General features: G+C 49.9%; 1 long non-coding RNA gene across 1 annotated transcript in view; it reads right to left on the reverse strand.

The window, feature by feature from the left end:
- The window catches only part of LOC129380887 (uncharacterized), a 38,963-nt gene extending 36,156 nt beyond the window's left edge, over nucleotides 1-2,807 (reverse strand). Inside the window, exon 1 of the long non-coding RNA XR_011892273.1 lies at nucleotides 2,005-2,807. This is a non-coding gene — a long non-coding RNA (uncharacterized lncRNA). The remainder of the gene's footprint in view (nucleotides 1-2,004) is intronic.
- Nucleotides 2,808-16,800: the final 13,993 nt, after the last annotated feature.

Raw genomic sequence — 16,800 nt, forward strand, 5'->3', positions numbered from 1 at the left:
GATCACATGAGCAGCTCGTCGCAGAGATCAAAGGGAAAGTCCACCATCGCATCGTTGGCGACGGACACGACATTATGCATCAGTGGTCGCCTAGTCACTGTGGCGTACATGGCAATGATTGAGCGGACGCAGCTACCCGATCTGTCCATGAGAGCGTCAACTGCTTTGCCATTTCTCTTTCGAGGGCCGACGCCGCGAAAAGCTTTCCGCGCTTGCGCGTGACCTAACATTAGCTCAATGGAATTCATCCGACTTCACAAGTGCACGCCTTCATACCCTGGACCCTAATTTACAGCTCCGTATTCCACCCGACCTTCCACGACGTAACTGCACCCTTCTAGTCCGTCTATGGCTTAGTGTAGCATTTTCAAATGCGTACTCTTTTCTTATCTGAATGGCCAACAGTCCACTTTGTGACTTCTGCGGGTACAACGAAACAATTGCACACCTTGTTTGTGCCTTGTTTCAACCCGCAAAGAACAGCCCTCTCAGCCACCCTAGACCAACTGGACAAGCGCCCAATAATGGAAAACAACGTCCTTGGAAACTGGCCTACGCGGGCATCAGCGTGAGCTGCTATGAAGGCACTGCTGCGGTATTTAAAAGGCACCGGACTTTGTGACAAATTGTGACTGTACACTGTGTGACGTAGGAAGGGACGTTGACACTGTGTAACACTAGAAACGCCTTCGCAGTCTGCGTGACAGTGTCCACAGAAACAGTTCTGTATTGTGTGTGTGTGCGCGCGCGTGTGTGCGTTTGTAAGCGTGTGTTGGATTCTTTCTCTCTCTCACCTATCGCACCCCTTTGCTCTTCCTCCGGCACAGGGTAACCAACCGGACATAATCTCTGGTTAGCCTCCCTGTCCTTCCTTTGCCTTTCTATCGCTCTCTCTCGCTCTCTCTCTCTCTCTCTCTCTCTATCTTTCTCTCTCTCTCAGGACCACACCAACTTCGAGATATTAATTTTCAATGTGTCCGATGAAGTGCATTGGTGTTCCAGTTACTTCTGTACTTCAATACATAAAAAACCGTTTTCTTAAAAAAAAGTGAGTTGAACAGCGCATTTTTACCACAACTTTGACAGCGTGCATCTCGAAACCTGCACCATCCTCAATATTCGTTCCAAGTGGATATGCTTCGCAAGCTCACTAGCTACAATACCTAGATTTAAATATGTGCATTAAAATACTTAATTAAAAATTGATTGGTGCTGTTATATTAATCATTCAATTAAGCATTTTGATTTCTCGTAGAAGTAATGGCCGCGTCATCGAGTAATTTACCTGAACGGCTAGAATTGTGCTATCTACCACAGGGAATTTTTTTTTAAACTTGGTGCAGCTAAAAAAGACACCCTATAGAGTTCGGCCAAGGTCAAATGATCTTTGCGTCCGTCTTTCGTCTAAGCGGCTGAAGATAGTATACAGAGAACATATGATTGAAAGTCGCAAAATTAACACTTGCAACAAAATGTGTAGTTTCATCACGGCTGAAAGAGTGACATGTGGCGCTGCCGGCCATTCTATGAGGAACGAATAGCAAATGCAACGCGCAAACACGTAGGGCTCGCCAACGTTGTTTCACGGCGGGGGAACGCGAGTGGCCAGGTGTCGAAAGCAGATATTAACCATGCGCGGTGCATCGGGGCTGATGGCGCCCCGCAGTGACGCTAAAGCCAGAAGCTGGCTACATCGATGCGTCTACGGCGACTCCGTTGTTTCGTTGAAAAGCCGACGGTATACTCTCGAATCTTTAGCTTTGTGCTTGCAGAGCCTGATACCAGCTACACCAGAACGTAAAAGTGTTCGTAATACAATCGTACCAGACGCTGCCATTTTTGCGAACCTCGTCGCGTGTTCTTGAGAGGCTGTACAGTGCTGTGTATCGTCCCCTCTGATTGTTCGTTTTGTGTTTTCCGCGCGCTAAACTCGAACCTCGCGTCAGAAGCAATATCATCACGACGCTACTCAGCGCTGAACAAATGTGCACATAGCATACTTACATTGGGTAGTCCCCGGTGAACGGGCAATACCCCGCATTAAACTTCGAGCATGGCGGCGCGTCTAAAGTCCCGACGGCAGGGCCGAAGTCCCCGGATAGCTCTGAAGAGTCTGGTGCCACAGCGTCTTGAGTTTGCTCACTCGCTTGTTGCTGCGAGGTTGGCTTGGCAGCCTCGTCTTCAAGTCCCAAATGGTTTTGATGCAACGAAGCCCACTTCGGGAAAGTGGTCATCCAGTGATGAACCTGCGATGTACGTTTACTACTAGGCTATAGTGCCACGTACCAGTACTATAGTGTCGACGGTATAGTGCCACAAGCGAAAAACACAGAGTAACCGCGAAACTTCTGTACTCGCCCTGCTGCCAGCCTGTATCACACTTTCTTTTCTTTTTTTATTTGTCTGAGCCCGGAATGCAGCTATCTCTGTAACACGGAATAACGTCGTGGTTGAACGCCTCGACAACGCCAATTAAAAAATGTGCGTCTATAGCTGGGTTTGAACCAAGAGCCCCACCACTAGGAAAGAGGCCATGTAGATCTTTTTACATAAGGTGCGTGTTGATCGATTTTGCGTACGCTGCAGTAAAACGTCGAGCATGCAGCCCATTTCTAGATTACGATTCGAGGTATCCCTGCGCGGTTTCTGCTAATATGCAATGTCTACAGACCATCTCGCACGTTCCGTCTAGAAAGGTACGTGTCACAAGGAGAGAGAGAGAAAAAAACAGGCCTTAGAATACGATTAACCGCGATATCTTAGTGTGTACTGGCGGACCATCACGCTGCATATTTTAATTCCGCTTAAGTGTACCAAACCATATATAATTCCATAGAGCAAAGCCGCGGTTAATGACGACTAACTAAAGTACTGACGCTACTACAGAAGCACACGGAACAAAAAGACAGTCGGCGCTGCAAAGCAGCCTGAATTGTTTTTTGTAGACCATACAAAATTTCTAAAAATCGTCTGTGACAGATTGTGAAATTGTAGTCCACGAGCTTGACTGCTCGAAGCCGCGAACATTACTCGCACGACACATCGAAATAGGAAACTGAACTCCTAAGAGCGACCGAAATGATGCATACAATTCATTTTACTGGGATAGCAATTATATGGACACTCCAGGTGCATTTATGCCTTCGGCGTTGGCGTCGCCGTGAGGTTCCGTATAAAGTAAGGGCAATAAAATCGTCGCCGCGTGCCGCATGCTGCATGTGCAAGTGAAAGCGTACGAGGGTGAGCCGGCGAACGCGGCTAAATCTCGCGCGCGCGAGCGAGGAAGGGGAGCCGGAAGCGCGCCCTCTTCTGCCGCGCGCGAGGCAAGGTGGGTGAGGCGAGGGAGGGGGGGTGGGTGGGTTCTCTCCGGCAGCTGCTGCTTACGGCGCGGCCGTGCGGCCGCCGTATCTTGAAAGTGATCTCCGACATGGCCAAAGTAGGCGCCCGCGCGGGCTTCTTCTTCAAAGCGATCTGCGATGTTTACGGAGTGTGCGTAGTGCCGGTAGCTTCGTATGCGCTGTGATTTCGACGTTTCGTTCGCGTTGAAGCGAGAGATGCACGAAGGTCAATTCGCTCGCTGCTGCCGCCGCGATTCCTCACTCCGGCATTTTGACAGCGAGTTGCCGCGCTCATCGAGCGAGATGTGCTCATGTTTACCTGTACGCGCGTGATACCGTGCTTGTTAATTTAGGTAGTAAGCGCGAATGATAACAAGTTTATACGGCCGATAAAACTACTATCCTTATTTCGTATAGATATCTACTAATTTGCTATCGCAATCAGAGCTTCGCCTATCGAGCGAAACTGCGACTTTTTTGTTAAATATAATCTGGTTGCCCAAAGGGTGTACATTTGTCTAAGAGTGCAGCGCCAGTCTCGGTATTTTTCGCCTCCCTAGCGCCAAACCTTCACGCCGTGGTATCACAAGGCGCGCGTGCAGTGAACAGAGGGATGTCGCAACGATAAGGACCAAGTACGCGGCGTCCCTCTTCCTCGAAGTACCGTGGGATATTGCACTGCGGCCCGCTGGGGCCGGCGCCTCTGTGTATCGCCGAAAACCCTCTTCCACCCATGGGCCCACAGAGGCGCAAGTAACTTTATGCTTGCAGGCGTCGCTGCTGTGGTGGGGCGCGTTTTATGTGGTGCCTCGTGTACATATATCAACCAGTTCGTCGAAGCCGCTCGGCCGCAGCGGGTCCCCAGTCTTACGTCTACCATTTTGTGTTTCACTTTGTCAGCCCATTATCAAGACAGCAATTTTGTAACATCTTGTTGGTCGTTCCCAGACACACTGTAGGAATGAGCTGAAAGCAAAGTCATTGAAGGTTGCAAAGGCTGTAGTACATTGTAATCGACATCGTAGTTTCTTCGAAAATTGCTTTTCACTGCTCAAAGACGCCTTTAAATTTCGACGGTTTTCCATAAACTTCCATACTTCAAACTTGGCACGTGGTTCGGAACAGGTTTTTCGGCCGCGAAAATCAAAACAGCTCATTTAATATGCGGGGCTGTAATATTTCTCGGCTACGCGTGTAGGATCTATTACCTACGGATATGTTATTTAATTATGGCCTCTGTGCTTAGCTGTCTGCAAAAAACAACGCTCTCCCATAGAAACCGCGCCTGTTTCCAGCTCGTGGTCGCTATGGGGGCGCAATTTAAAGGGTACACACATCAATGCGTTGAACGCAGTGGCCTTGAATGCGCTTTTATTCTTTTTTTTTTGGCTATGTATACATGTGCAGTCAATGATCCAGGCATGAGTGTACAGTTCGCTATCACACAGTATTTAATTCAACGCGTGTTCGTCCATTTCCAACGCATTCTTATTTTCGGAAACTGTCACGCCTCGCGCAACCGACAGCTACGTCGTCAAAACGGCTTCTCTGCGCGCAAAAGTGCTGACGCTGATCACAAAGGGGGACGTACAATGTTTGCTCTTTTCCAGCTTTGCTGAGAAGCGCGATGACCCTGTGGTGCGAGGTTCCAAATGTAAGTTCGCCACAAAGCCTCTACGGGTAGCGTCATGGTAGCCGATATCGTTTGTACCATGCAGCTAGCATTCTAGTGCCAAAGTTGAGATTCCTCGGCTGCAACTACTCTAACCTCAGTCAAACTCATTGTCGCGATGACATCACCGCGAGACGACATTCATGATATCCGCGCGAAAGATGGCATAATTTTGTGCGCTGAAGATATACGAAGCATTATTCTCATTCTTCGTGCATTTCACGGCATACTTATCGTCGCTTGAAAGCGGAGTAAGAAAGTTGTAAGCAGAAAATGAGGATGCACAGGGATGAACACGTCCCTCGAGCTCAAGGTGCGCGCGTCTTCATCGATCGCGCACGGTTACGTTCCCAGAACGCTCCTAAGAGACGCACCGCTGGCAGACGTTGCAACAGACGTCGATTCGCCAGTCCCTATTGGACAATACGTGCGCTTCCATCACTTTAATAAAAGCTTCAGCAAAGAAGCACTATTTATGTGCTCTAAAGCGCTATTCGAGTTAGCTCCTCCGTCATCGAGTCTTACGAGCTAACCATTACGATCTCACCATTTTAGGTTGAAGAAAATCACAGATTTCGGCGGAGGAAACGTGAAAAGCTTATAGTGCCGTTGATTTCGCAATTGCTCGTCGAAGAAGACGTCTTTCTGTCCATTTCTCGGTACCGCGTTTAGGAGGCGATTAGAAACGACGGTCGCTCTTGCGTACATATAGACATTTCCAGACGCTAAATAGTTTGCCTAACCAAATAAAAACGTGTGCTTTATAGGCATTTATCAAACCCGACAATGTATTTCATGGTGCTGCTCTTAATTCGTGGTTGTCATGCATGCACTCAACAATGAATGCAGTGGGTGAACTGACGATGCGGCGAAGACACCCCTTGGGCAGTTCTGTGCCGCCAATTCAAACAGCGTAATTGTGCGACTGCATTTGCCACTTATCGCTTTTAGCGCGGACTAAGTATGTGACAGCTCTGACACTGAACAGCTCGGAACTGATGGGCGACTTCAATGCCAAGGTAGGCAAGAAGCAGGCTGGAGACAAGTCAGTGGGGGAATATGGCATAGGCTCTAGGAATAGCAGGGGAGAGTTATTAGTAGAATTTGCAGAACAGAATAATATGCGGATAATGAATACCTTCTTCCGCAAGGGGGTTAGCCGGAAGTGGACGTGGAGGAGCCCAAATGGCGAGACTAGAAATGAAATAGACTTCATGCTCTGCGCTAACCCTGGCATCATACAAGATGTGGACGTGCTCGGCAAGGTGCTCTGCAGTGACCATAGGATGGTAAGAACTCGAATTAGCCTACACTTGAGGAGGGAACGGAAGAAACTCGTACATAAGAAGCCAATCAATGAGTCAGCGGTAAGAGGGAAACTAGAGGAATTCCGGATCAAGCTACAGAACAGGTATTCGGCTTTAACTCAGGAAGAGGACCTTAGTGTTGAAGCAATGAACGACACTCTTATGGGCATCATTAAGGAGAGTGCAATAGAAGTCGGTGGTAACTCCGTTAGACAGGATACCAGTAACCTATCGCAGGAGACGAAAGATCTGATCAAGAAACGCCAATGTATGAAAGCCTCTAACCCTACAGCTAGAACAGAACTGGCAGAACTTTCGAAGTTAATCAACAAGCGTAAGACAGCTGACATAAGGAAGTATAATATGGATAGAATTGAACATGCTCTCAGGAACGGAGGAAGCCTAAAAGCAGTGAAGAAGAAACTAGTAATAGGCAAGAATCAGATGTATGCGTTAAGAGACAAAGCCGGCAATATCGTTGCTAATATGGATCAGATAGTTCAAGTGGCTGAGGAGTTCTATAGAGATTTATACAGTACCAGTAGCACCCACGACGATAATGTGAGAAAGAATAGTCTAGAGGAATTTGAAATCCCCCAAGTAACGCCGTAAGAAGTAAAGAGCGCCTTGGGAGCTATGCAAAGGGGGAAGGCACCTGGGGACGATCAGGTAACAGCAGATTTGTTGAAGAATGGTGGGAACATTGTTCTAGAAAGACTGGCCACCCTATATACACAATGCCTCATGACCTCGAGCGTACCGGAATCTTGGAAGAACGCTAACATAATCCTAATCCATAAGAAAGGGGACACCAAAGACTTGAAAAATTATAGACCGATCAGCTTATTTTCCGTTGCCTACAAAGTATTTACTAATGTAATCGCAAATAGAATCAGGAACACCTTAGACTTCTGTCAACCAAAGGACCAGGCAGGATTCCGTAAAGGCTACTCAACAATAGACCATATTCACACTATAATTCAGGTGATAGAGAAATGTGCGGAATATAACCAACCTTTATATATAGCTTTCATTGATTACGAAAAAGCGTTTGATTCAGTCGAAACCTCAGGAGTCATGGAGGCATTACGGAATCAGGGTGTAGACGAGCCGTATGTAAAAATACTGAAAGATATCTATAGCGGCTCCACAGCCACCGTAGTCCTCCATAAAGAAAGCAACAAAATCCCAATAAAGAAAGGCCTCAGACAGGGAAATACGATCTCTCCAATGCTATTCACAGCGTGTTTACAGGAGGTATTCAGAGACCTGGAGTGGGAAGAATTGGGCATAAAAGTTGATGGAGAATACCTTAGAAACTTGCGATTCGCTGATGATATTGCCTTGCTTAGTAACTCAGGAGACCAATTGCAATGCATGCTCAGTGACTTGGAGAGGCAAAGCAGAAGGGTGGGTCTGAAAATTAATCTGCTGAAAACTAAAGTAATGTTTAACAGTCTCGGAAGAGAACAGCAGTTTACGATAGGTAGCGAGGCACTGGAAGTGGTAAGGGAATACATCTACTTAGGGCAGGTAGTGACCGCGGATCCGGATCATGAGACTGAAATAATCAGAAGAATAAGAATGGGCTGGGATGCGTTTGGCAGGCATCCCCAGATCATGAACAGCAGGTTGCCATTATCCCTCAAGAGGAAAGTGTATGACAGCTGTGTCTTACCAGTACTCACGTACGGTGCAGAAACCTGGAGGCTTACGAAAGGGGTTCTACTTAAATTGAGGACGACGCAACGAGCTATGGAAAGAAGAATGATGGGTGTAACGTTAAGGGATAAGAAAAGAGCAGATTGGGTGAAGGAACAAACGCGGGTAAATGACATCTTAGTTGAAATCAAGAAAAAGAAGTGGGCATGGGCAGGACATGTAATGAGGAGGGAAGATAACCGATGGTCATTAAGGGTTACGGAATGGATTCCAAGGGAAGGAAAGCGTAGAAGCGGGCGGCAGAAAGTTAGGTGGCCGGATGACATTAAGAAGTTTGCAGGGGCAACATGGCCACAATTAGTACATGACCGGGGTAGTTGGAGAAGTATGGGAGAGGCCTTTGCCCTGCAGTGGGCGTAACCAGGCTGATTATGATGAAGTATGTGAGAGGATCACTTTTGCTAGATGTCTCACGTGTGCATCAGAAACAGCTGCGTTTGCCTCTATTATTAAATATCTGACTAAGATACGCATGTACGCATGCGTACCATATACGTATACGCATATCTACGTATGTTCGTGTATCGTGAATCGCTTGCTTTAATTCTAAAGCAACCAATAAAACTAGATAAAAGTTGCTGAAAGCCTTATTTAGCCAGAATGTTCCTATTCTACCTGTCATCAGCACCAAATATTAAAACTGGATCATTTAGCTGATTTGCATTTCTTTCAAGGCTTTCAATCGCCAGTGTTAAAACTAGAAAATCCTAAAGCCATTCGCACTTTTCTGTCTTTGCCGCGGAATGAAATACGTGGATTCATATCGAGTTCCTTTTAAGGGTGCTCGGTGCTTAGTTCTCGAAAGAAAGAACAGCAGCCGCTGAAAGTAAATGCTCTCACGTTTCATGAGCAGGAAGTATCGACCACACTTACCGGTGCCCTTCCAGCTAAACAAACAAAAATATACACATTTTAAAACGCGCGCGCATGGATGTTTTATAAGGTCCGTCTCTTGCGGAAAGATCAAAGGTACTTCCCCACTTTCTGCCCGTCTGCTGTAGCGGTTCGGATAAGGGACTTGCACAGACTATCTATATATCGCAGACGCCCTTTCGGTATTTAAGGAGCGCCCTTATCTTGCTGCAGCAACACACTTTCAAAATACGTGGGCACTTTGCAAGAGAATGAGTGCCATCAAGGACTGGGTGTCAACAATATATTCCAGGAATAGAAAGCGTTACGCGGGAAGTAGTCCAACGTGAATTAAATTTACACAATTTCTGCACAAAGTATTTACACAGTGAAGAAGTGGGCCTGGCGTCAGCAAGATGGGCGCGCCCTGTAGCAGCACGTATATAGAACGCTGTTCTTTCACTGTAGAGAAGCGTCTGTCAACAAAACGTGCGGGCTGAGCAGGCAATAAAGCGTGGCGTAATATGATGCACGGGTATTTCCTCGCCTCTTACGGCGCGCGTCTCGACGGTGAGACGCCCTCGGTCGTGGCGGCGGACTTGGCGGGCGCCTTCAAGCAACTGCGTTCCAACTTCTCCTTCATCGGGCGAGGAGGATAGGGCGCGCGGACAGCCTTTCCTCCTCTCTGGCTTCGGCGATCCGGCGCGGCGCTGCTTGAAACTATTGCTGTCGCGTGCTGCGGAACGATTTGGAGATGCTTTAGAACGTACTTTGTGAAATTTACGCCATGTCCTTTCATATAAGGTCGTCAGGGCAGCCTTTCGGTGCATCGGTAACTACAGTAGGCGGAAATATCTCTTGGGGGCGCAAAAATGTGACGCGCTTAATCAGCCGCGGTGTACGCACATTATCATTCGCGGTGTGTGTATGTGTTGTGAACTATTTTGCTTATATCGGTTTTAGTTCAACAAAGAAAACCGGTGTCTCTGTATTAGCAGCATGATATGGTAAATCTGCTTACTATCTGATCGCTTGGCGTAGGGAGTAAAACATAAAGCATAAGAGCGCATAATCGTGCACGGCCAACCTAAGGCAACCACGAAACATCTAAGCGGCTGGCGCTATCAAATATTTCTGATGCACCGGCATCGTTCTCGCGCATTTCAAGTCTAGTAGGCATCAAATTACCATATGCCTACGCTAGCCTTCCTGCATCAGGCCGATGGCGCTGCTCAATACAGCGATCACTGCGGTTGGTGAACCAGCACGATACATATGTAAGCTGTGCGCTTCGGCATTGCCTTTTTGGCCTGTATACAGCCATAATATATGAGAGGGATCGCATAAAAAGAATGCGATGCCTATTTTCGAGGACAAAATTTCCGTAATACGTGTGAGTGCGTCGTAGAGAACGGAAGGAACACAACCGAAAAAAAAAATCGGTTATCATCCTCTTTCTCGAAAAAGCAAGATAAACGGGATAACGCTGCAATACGACCTCGCATAGTCACGCCGCCCAACGTTTATGAATATATAACCGCTGATGCCGTATGCTTGGACCATGCGGTATATAGAACGAAGATATCTGTAATTCAGCACCTACCACTGCTTAGGACGCTGTTACGTTTCGCCTACAACGCGCGGTATAGCCGGCGCGGATGCAACGGACGCCGGGGCTTCGTTCAAAGCGGCGGACATTTTGGCCCGTTCAGCGCCGCCGATACGCCTCCCCGCCAAGCGCGTCCAGGCGTGTTTCAGTGCCACGTGTCTTCGTGTGTGCGTGTGTGTGTGTGTGCCCACGCTTGTCAAAGCGCGGCAGCCGGGGAGAGGAGCTCCCCAAGTGTGAAGTGAGGAGGTCTGATCGGCGCCGGCTCGGCGATGCGTCACTACACTCGTCTCAACCTGTCTCTCAGCGTGTCCGTGCCCAGTCACGTGCGCATCTGACGAGACGTTCCTCCTTGCCCTCAGCTGCGAGACTATAGGAGCAGCTGCCCCCGGACGCCGAGAGAGAGGCTCCGATTTCTTCTGTTGAGTAACGTGCTCTCCCGTCTCTCCACTTCGGTCGACCTGACCGCTCGCTCTTTTGCGATGCTAGAATAAACAAGTTGTTCTGTTACCAGTCTACTCATGCTTTGCCGGGACCTTCGGATGCTTCCAGTTGTGCCCCAGGCCGCCAGGCCAACGCTACCCTTGGGGCTTGCGACCCATTTGCAACAACTCGTGCTAGCGGTGCGATTGCAATAACGGGAGTCAGCGCTGAGATTCCAACAGCTGGTGGCAGCGGTGGGATCGCGACAACGGAGGCCAGCAGCGAAGAGATGCGGTTGACTGTATGCTGAGCAGCACAACGACCATCCGGGAGCAGTGCAACGAGCCCTGTGTGATGACTGGTTGCCTGCAGCGGAACGACTGCGCTGAATTCTTGGCTGCGAGGTTTGGTGAGTGCGGGACTTTCTTCTTCTGAGTATTGCCAGGCTTTTGTTAGTGTCAGAAACAGAGCTGGTAATTGTGGTTGTCGTTGCTGCCGGGTTAGTTTGCGGCAAGACAATAGTAGGCAGTAGAGAAAGCAGCATTCAGAGCAGCCATGGATTTGAAGTCGTTGCGCAAACTGAAATTGCTGGAGCTTGCAAGAGAGTTGGGTCTGGATGTCTCAGACAAACTCAGAAAACCAGAACTACTGAGGGCTATTCTTGAGTTAGAAGCTGAGGATGACAAGCTGTCGGAATGCCTTGAGACCATTGAGGAGTGGGCAAAAAGACAGGAGCGCGAACTTAAAGAGCAAAAAGAGAAACAGGAGCGCGAACGTAAAGAACAGAAAGAGAAAGATGAGCGCGAACGTAAAGAACAGAAAGAAAAAGAAGAGCGCGAACACGCTTTGGAAATGAAGCGTCTCGAGGTAGAGATGGAACGCGCTCGTAATGGAAGTCAGGCACACGGTGCAGGAGAACGAGTATTGTTCAAAATGACTGACCTGATGCGGCCGTTTAAGCTTGGAGAGGACATTGGTTTGTTCCTGGTTAACTTTGAGCGAACGTGCGAGAAGCAGGGGTTCTCTCGGGAAACGTGGCCACAGCGCTTGCTCACTTTGTTACCCGGCGAGGCGGCCGACGTAGTCGCTCGCTTGAATAGAGAGGAGGCAGAGGATTTCGACAAAGTGAAATCGAGTCTGCTAAAAAAGTACAGGCTGTCAGCGGAGGCGTTCCGTCGGAAGTTTCGGGAAAATGAGAAAGGTAAAAGTGAGTCATATACAGAGTTTGCCTACAGGCTTATGTCAAACATGCAGGAGTGGCTCAAAGAAGAGAAAGCGTTTGGTGACCACGAGAAAGTTCTGCAGTGTTTCGGGCTGGAACAGTTTTATAGTCAGTTACCTGAGAATGTGCGGTACTGGGTCTTGGATAGGCCAGACGTTAGTACGGTGGCTAGAGCCGCTGAGCTAGCCGAGGAGTTTGTGACGCGTCGGGCTGGCGGAGCTAAGGACGGTCAAAAGGATGAATTTGGCTCCAGGTTTGAGAGGCCGAAGTTCACACCCATGAGAGCAAGGGGGAACACACGTAGTGCGGATGCGAGTGAAAGCAGTCCGACCGAACCTAAGGAGATGGCGGCAACCGAAGCCGAACGCAGAAAGCGGTTCGAGACGAGGCAAGCGCGCGTTTGTTATACGTGCCAGAAGCCGGGTCACTTTTCGACGCAGTGTCCAGAAACAAAAACAAAAGTCGTGTTTTTGTCATTATGCAGCACTGACGAGAACATGAAGCTTCTCGAGCCTTACATGCGAGACCACCTCCTGAACGGGAAAGAGTGCCGAGTGCTTCGCGATTCCGCAGCTACGATGGATGTAGTTCACCCCTCTTACGTAGAACCCGATATGTTCACGGGCGAGTGCGCATGGATCAAGCAAGCCGTGGAAGCTCATAGCGTGTGTCTGCCCGTAGCAAAAGTGCTTATTGAAGGACCTTTCGGAGCGCTTGAGACGGAGGCCGCAGTGTCATCTATGCTGCCCCCCCAGTACCCGTACCTATTTTCGAACAGGTCCGATCACCTCCTGCGCGAGAAGGGGCTTTTGTTTGGTGAGGCTAGCGTTCAGGCCTTAACCAGATCGAAGGTTCGGGAGCTCGCTGCAAAGGCGGTAGTTGCGGGTCGAAAGATGAGAAAGGGTCAGAGGCGCAGCAAGCTGATATTCAGAGCACGCCCGAACTGAATAAAATTGAGCCTGTAGCGTTAAAGGCACCAGATACTGGAGAGGAAATTCCCGATGCGGGAAAGTTAGAAGAGCTATCTGCAGATTTGCTCATCGCGCCTACGTCAGACGGACTTAATAGGTTGCTAAAAGTCAGCCGGTCGGCTTTAATAGCCGAGCAAAAGAAGGATGGCAGCCTAGAAAACATCCGCTGCATTGTCAAGGAAGGTATCGCCAAGAAAAATGCTCGCTTTGTGGAAAGAGGTGGGGTCCTGTACCGGAAGTATCTAGACCGCAGGGGAGTGGAGTTCGATCAGCTGATCGTGCCTCAATGCTATTGTCAGGATCTGTTGCGCTTGTCGCATGGGGGTTCGTGGTCCGGACACCTAGGAGTTAAGAAAACTAAGGACCGTCTCTTGCAAGAGTACTATTGGCCAGGGTGTTTTCGGGACGCAGACCACTTTGTGAGGACATGTGACACCTGTCAGCGGGTAGGCAAACCAGGGGACAAATCGAGGGCGCCGTTGAAGTTGGTACCTATCATTACGGAGCCTTTTAGACGGCTCGTTATTGATACAGTGGGACCTCTGCCGGTAACAGCCACGGGGTACAGACACATTTTGACTGTGATCTGCCCAGCGACAAAGTTCCCTGAAGCAGTGCCGCTTAAAGAACTCAGCTCAGTTGAGATAGTCAATGCACTACTGTCGATATTTGCGCGAGTTGGTTTTCCTGCGGAAATGCAATCAGATCAGGGCACAGTGTTTACTAGCGCTTTGACGACAGCCTTTCTCGAAAGGTGCGGGGTAAAGCTGTTACACAGCTCAGTGTACCACCCACTGTCGAATTCCGTTGAGAAGCTCCACTCCGTCATGAAGCGCGTGTTGAGAGCATTGTGTTTTGAACAACAAACTGACTGGGAGCTGTGTCTGCCTGGGGTGATGTTTGCATTGAGGACCGCGCCGCATGCGGCTACGGGGTTTTCGCCAGCTGAGCTAGTGTACGGTCGCTCGCTGCGTTCTCCGCTTCGCATGCTTCGCGACGGATCACTGCCCTCTCCAATGGCTGCAGACCATCTCTTCCACAAATGGCCGCCTCCTGCGCTGGAGCCTCGCTTTGCAACAATATTCCTTTGAGGTGCGTTACAAAAAGGGGAGTCTCAACGGTAACGCCGATGGCTTAAGTCGAAGCCCCTAACGTAAGAATCAGCCTCAAAATTGCTTGTTACTGATGTTTTTCTTCCTGAGGCAGGATTTTTAACCTATTGCTTTCGTGTAGTGTTTCAAAGTGATTATGTGCTTTCTAGTGCAATTTTCCGATTTGTGGACGCGTTCTGAGTGCTGCTAGACTACTGTAAGGAACTAGGCAGTAGTATAAAAGGGGAAAGAGCCTGGCAGGGCTTAGTGAGGGTTGTGCCGTGCTTGCTGACTGAGCGGTTGACTTTCGGCGTAGTTCTAACGCTTGCCGGGAACGAGAACAAAAATGTCAACTCTCCCGAAGTCACTTTGCAGTGTCCTGTGTGAACCTGAACGAGAGAACGAGGCCTTCTCTGTACGCTGCGCTCAAGAAACGCCAAAGGACGCCCGACTTCGGTTATGAGCATCATCGAGCGACATCCCTCCGGACAGCGGATGCAGTCCCCTGACCATCGGGATCTCCTTCCCCCGGCGGGGCGGCCTGTTACGTTTCGCCTACAACGCGCGGTATAGCCAGCGCGGATGCAACGGACGCCGGGGCTTCGTTCAAAGCGGCGGACATTTTGGCCCGTTCAGCGCCGCCGATACGCCTCCCCGCCAAGCGCGTCCAGGCGTGTTTCAGTGCTACGTGTCTTCGTGTGTGCGTGTGTGTGTGTGTGCCCACGCTTGTCAAAGCGCGGCAGCCGGGGAGAGGAGCTCCCCAAGTGTGAAGTGAGGAGGTCTGATCGGCGCCGGCTCGGCGATGCGTCACTACACTCGTCTCAACCTGTCTCTCAGCGTGTCCGTGCCCAGTCACGTGCGCATCTGACGAGACGTTCCTCCTTGCCCTCAGCTGCGAGACTATAAGAGCAGCTTCCCCCGGACGCCGAGAGGCTCCGATTTCTTCTGTTGAGTAACGTGCACTCCCGTCTCTCCACTTCGGTCGACCTGACCGCTCGCTCTTTTGCGATGCTAGAATAAACAAGTTGTTCTGTTACCAGTCTACTCATGCTTTGCCGGGACCTTCGGATGCTTCCAGTTGTGCCCCAGGCCGCCAGGCCCTTGGGGCTTGCTACCCTTGGGGCTTGCGACCCATTTGCAACAACTCGTGCTAGCGGTGCGATTGCAATAACGGGAGTCAGCGCTGAGATTCCAACAACGCTCGCACAGTTCGTAAACAGTCCCTGTGCTGGACAAGCTTAATTCAGACTGTAAGGTATGCTGCTATTACTTGCCAAAACTATTTAATTCGGGGGCGCAAACCTCATTCATCGAACCAAGCAGTCACGCAATGTAACCTGCAGTGAACAGTTTGAACGCTTGTCAAAGTATCACATCACAGCTCCTATCGTAGCAGAACGGTACCCACGCTGTGACGATCGTATGTTTCATGGCTCCTAAACCGCAGCTTAGAAATAGAGGATAATACTGCAATAAGGTCACATTAGTGATTGGAACATTCAGAAATACACAATTGACCTCCGAGGCTGATCGTAGGCTCAAATATGCGCGCACACATCGCGCTGCGTGTTCCGTCAACCTCAACGCCAGCAGAAATTCCGGCCATGACCCCTTAAACCACTTCAGCACGTCTCACAGAACCGTTTACCACGTAGAAGACGCACGTCATACTAAACAGATCGCACGACCGCGAAAACAAACGCCAGAACCTACCGCCGAGCGTACACCTGTCATGCAAAAGACCGCTTTCACCCAAGCCAGTATGGCGCAGCTCATAGGCGGCGCCACTGCGTTCACAATATGGCGGCGCCTACGAAAAAACGGTCTATAGCTATGGTGGCTATAGCTATGGTGGCTATAGCCACCATAGCATAGCCTTCTAGCCACCATACTATAGCCTCTCACAGCTCAGGGTGATTCACCCGAGCGTCAAGAGCCTCTGCGCGGCACCCACAGGTGCGCCTAACCTCCGCAGTCGGTCTGGCTGCGTTAGCCGGCTGCGTTTCGTATACGTTCCGCTCACCTGCTTGCTTCTGAGCGCAGTAAACTGGTGCCGCGGCAAACACGTAGTCGCTTACCCAGGACATAACTCCCGAATCGTACCTGATACAGGTGCCGATGTCTTTCATCCCTGCTCTCTTGGGCTGCCAGGCTCTCGACAGGCGCGTGCCAGGACCAAAATTGGGGCCACCCGAACGGAGCCTGGCTGGTATTGTAGAGAGGTTCTTCGGAAGCGAACCGCAACTTCTCCCAAATAGGAACTGCCGCGAGTGTCTGCACGCCGTAAGACGGTTCGACTCTTTTTCTGGAGCGGAAGAGTCGGAGTCGGCGGTACCCCGGCGAGCTTTCCAGTTCGGGAGCCTCCTCGATGTGCTCGTGTTCGCTTCGAGGTCGTCGCGTCCTTCGTCTACGGGTAGGCCTTTGAGCGGGGCTTTCGGCAGGGAGGGCTCGAACGAAGCAGGCGCCATAGTCGTGTCGTTCGTTGAAGTGAGTGGGGCTCTAGTGCTGTTGTGGTCAGTTCTTGACCAAACTTGAAGCCCACGCAGGAGTGGCAGCGTCGCACAGAGAAAGAGAGCCTGGAAAAGAGGAAAAACTC

The sequence above is a fragment of the Dermacentor andersoni genome, chromosome 1 (genome assembly GCF_023375885.2).
Source record: "Dermacentor andersoni chromosome 1, qqDerAnde1_hic_scaffold, whole genome shotgun sequence".
In the NCBI taxonomy this organism is placed as follows: Eukaryota; Metazoa; Arthropoda; class Arachnida; order Ixodida; family Ixodidae; genus Dermacentor; species Dermacentor andersoni.